Source organism: Miscanthus floridulus, chromosome 4, assembly GCF_019320115.1.
Source record: "Miscanthus floridulus cultivar M001 chromosome 4, ASM1932011v1, whole genome shotgun sequence".
Taxonomy (NCBI): Eukaryota; Viridiplantae; Streptophyta; class Magnoliopsida; order Poales; family Poaceae; genus Miscanthus; species Miscanthus floridulus.
In genome coordinates, this window is record NC_089583.1 from 117,190,417 (window position 1) to 117,194,681 (window position 4,265).

Below are 4,265 nucleotides of genomic sequence, written 5' to 3' on the forward strand. Positions count from 1 at the left end.
ATGACCTAAACGAGAGATATGCTAGTTTTGGAACCAAGATGACGTAATTGAACAAGTTTTGAGAACCTAAATGCACGGTCTGTGAGTTTAGGGACTAGGAAGACAACAATTGCACAAATTTGAGAACTGCCAATGCGCTTCACTCAAAATGTTTAGGAAATTGCAATTCATCAAGAAATATTTTACTTGCTATTACACGGATGGGGCAGTAATAAGGAACAGATAATACAGAATATGCATTGAAAATAAAAGAATACAGAAATATGCAAAATAAAGCAGTTCAAATGATTTCTGCTCAAGCGTGTAAACGATTCGAGAACAAAAGCTAATCTGATGCATCAGAAGCCAACTAGTTGACGACCCGGCAGTTCGTCCTGATCTCGCCGTTGGTGCCGGTCTTGACCTCGATGCTGGCCCATCTTGACATGGCGCCTTGAACTTCTGCTCCCACAGCCCCGGGACGAAGGCGGTGAGCACCACCGACGCCCGCGGTCTGCCCGGACTTGAGAAGCGCCGCGTCCGACGTGAAGAGCACGTTGCGGGCCAGCACGTTCTTGTAGTACTGGTTGTCCAGCGCATCAGGAGTCACGACGTCCTGAACCACGGTGTTGTCGGTGGTGGCGTTGGCCGGGCACTGCTGCCGCAGCGACGCGGCGAGCGCGGGGTTCATGGTCGGACGTGGACTCGTGAGGCGGCCGTCTCTGACGAAGGACGAGCAGTGGGAGCGGCCCGACGGTGTGCGCGCCGGAGAGCACTACGAGGTCGTCGACCGCCGAGCCCCTTGGCGGCGAAGCTGGCGGCGAGCTGGGAGAGGTTGAAGGAGGGCGGCGGCAGGTTCTGGAGCGCCTCGCTGGACAGGGACACGCGGCCGTCGCGGCGCCCCGCGGGCATCGCGAAGTCGGCCCTGCCCCCGCTGAGGACGGCGCTGGCGTCGCGGCCCGCGAACGCGACGACGTCGGCGCAGGAGACCGTGCCGGGCAGGCGGCCTCGAGCGCCGCCTGGCCGCGTCGATTACCCTCGAAGCCGCGCAGGCTGGGGAAGTTGGGCGGCGATAGCTTCTCCGGCTGCGGGTTCGCCGGGGTCGGGTCGAGGAGCACGGAGCCGTCGCACCCCTAAATGAAGAAACGTTGCTGACACGATCAGGCAAGGCACGTACGTGCGTGCACCGTGCACGGTGCTTGGACCTGCTGGTGCATGTAGAGCAGTGAAGAACACAATGCATGCATACCTGGACCGAAGCAGTCGTGGAAGAGCATTCGGATGAGGCCTGCCCCGACGCCAGGGTTCTGCTGCAACCCGCCTTGGTCCACGACGCCCCTCACGATTCGCTTCGGCGTTGGGCACGCCGTAGCTGTAGAAGCCAACGGCCAGACCGGCGCCGCTCGGGGTCGGCGTCGGCGCCGACGCCGGGGTCGGGCTGGGGTAGTAACCGTAGCCGTCAGCATGGCAGGAAATCATCACCGAAACAGCAACGCAAGTGATGTCAGAGCAGCAAGCCTGTGCCATGGTTGATTCGTTGCTCCTGTGTTTGTGTTGTGTCTTCTCTCTTTTCTGCGAGTACGTACGTGTGTTCCTGACGTGTGCGAACAGTGAACGAGGTGTTGCTCGGAGCTAGGGCACTAGTGATGTAGTGCAGTGCAGGAAGTGATGCTGGAGAGCTGCCGGCTGGCACGTGTATTTATAGTCGTCGTCGGATGAATATAATGGACGACAACGACGACGATTGGTGCTTGGAAGAATGTGTGCGTTAGGGATCGGATGAGTTCATCCGCTTAATGTCAGTTTTCAGCGACCAGCAATGATATAGGAGACAATAAACAAAGCTCATCACCAGTTGACTTATGCCCAGTTGAAAATTGATGACCGACCAGTTTAAACGAGCAATGGTCTCATATCTCATTCATTGGCCTCAACCTCATCAAATGAATGAGACGGGAATAATACGTGCTATGATGTTGGTTACGTACAGGTGTCAGTTTGCTAATTTAATTTGCATAGATATACATATTATCTAGAAGAATTAATTGCATAGATATATGGATTGTTTGTACTGGCCTGTGTGGTACGTAGTTGGTCTATGACTCTGTGTAGTGTCACAGACTTTCAGAACTCTCTCTAACCGGCCGGACAGCAAGTACACAAAACATTGGACACCAGCTTGTGTGCCAAACTGCCAGCATAACAATCACGAATATGGAATGGAGAAGCAATGCCCACTGTTGAGAATTCGAGATAGCCAAAGACGGACGAAAGAAATCAATGAACTAATAACGGTCGGTGATAACGACTCCATCTACATCTACTGACAGCGCTGATCGCGGATAACAGCAGGCCTAATCCCAGCAGCGCGTGGACGATTAGCTGATGCTTCAACACCTAATGAAATCGCTGCTTCATTCTGCGGGTCGCGCGGCGGATTTAATATAATTTGCTTTATTGCCAAATGCCAATGCCATGCCTTGCCGCAGTGCACGGATATCAAAATATGTCAAGTATTTGTGACTGGATGGAGTTTGGAGTATACGTCTATCTAAGTTTCTCTTGTGTGGAACTTTTAGTATATTTTCTTTATCCTCGTTAAGTTAAATTTCTTGTGTTTATTGCATGTTTTATTAACTCCGCTTTTTTTCTTAGATATACGGATTTTTAGGTTGTAGAATGCATTATTCATAAGTACTAGCACTACGTCAAATATGATTTTCAGGGGCTGCTAATGAGCATTTGTAGGGGCGGTTCGGTCAGCCGCCCCTACCATACCGTATCTACAAATCATGTATTTGTAGGGACGGTTACCAGACCGCCCCTACAAATCTATTTATAAGGACGGCTGGTGTTATTAGCCGCCCCTACAAATCGATTTGTAGGGGCGGCTGGTAACACCGCCCCTACAGTGTATTTTTTCGAAAAAAACAAACAAACTACCAACACATGTCTCCCCCAAATCATCCTGTGCGTTGCAACGGAAGAAAAATAAATCAATTTAGCTGATAAATAAGGTAATGAGGACCATCAGTTGTAGTAGTCTTCAACCGGAATGCCAAACACAATTGATAAGGGGCTAAGTGCAACTCCATGTCTCCATCAACCTTAATCAGAGTTCAAATGATACAACTGCCAATGTTCCAAATAAGGAAACAACTAAAGATCTAATAACCACCATCAAACTCCGGTGATACAAGCTAATAATTGGAATCCCCATACTTCTTACACTACTCAATTCATCATTCTGGGGAAACATCAGTGCCTTCTCCTGCGTGAGGTTCTTGAACAGGCTCTCGGCGTTCGGGCACCGCCTTGTGGAAATGCCAGGGTTCTGTTGCACCGCCTTGTGGACGACACCCCTCACGATCTCCTCGGCGTTCGGGCACGAGCTGTGGTAGAAGCCTAGGGCGAGGCCATTGGCACTAGGAGCTAGGAAGGTGTTGTTGGTCCCGAGATCTCTCACACGGGTGAGCCAACCGCTCACCGTCGTTCCTGACCACACACTACGGCTGGAGGTAGAAGAGGGGGAAGAACAGAGCGCGCACACAGCACAAGTACCAGCGTTGGCCAAAGCTCTGCAGAGGAGATGGCAAAACTGAACTCTCTCTTTACTAAGTTGCAATGGAAAGCTATATATATACAACTCTACCTATCTAATACTAGTACATAGACATGTCAAGCTGTCATGCTGCTACAATGACTGATGTGACAGCAAGGCTGACTTTAGCGCCTACCCCTGCCGTGGTTACAGTGCAGCAGCAAGGGAGCTATTTCGACGTCTGCCTCTGCCGCGCGTACAGGGAGAGCGGCATATTACTTTACTGGCGTCGGCGTCGGGCTGGGATAACTGTAGCAGCCTGAACCCGATCCAGGGGAGCCGTAGTCTGCTCGGCATGTCATCACTGTACCGAGCAGCTGGAGCAAGGCCGCCGTAACAGCAAGCAGCTTAGCCATCTGAGATGAGAGACCGGATCGATCGAAGTGCAGACAGGCAGACAGTACACTAACAGAGACTCAGAGAGAGAGAGCTAGATGAGGGAAAGAAGCTGACTAAAGGAAGGTGAAGTGAGTAGTGATGGAAGAAATAATTTGTTTAGTTCAATGCCAGCGAAAAACATGCATGGGTGGCACAACTACGACGTACTCACAGGATAAGGTTGACTTGTGATGTGCATGCAATTTGTTTCGCTCCGTCTGAACAACGTTGTAGGCGCCTCATTGGACTGAATTAACTTTTGTAGGCGGGAACAGGAGACAGATAATAGATATGCTAATTGTCATGC

The 4,265-nt window shown here is 51.0% G+C and overlaps 1 pseudogene; it reads right to left on the reverse strand.

Annotated features, from left to right (window-relative positions):
- Positions 1 to 349: 349 nt before the first annotated feature.
- On the reverse strand, positions 350 to 1,506 carry LOC136549179 (peroxidase 2-like; annotated as a pseudogene).
- Between the last annotated feature and the right edge of the window lie 2,759 nt (positions 1,507 to 4,265).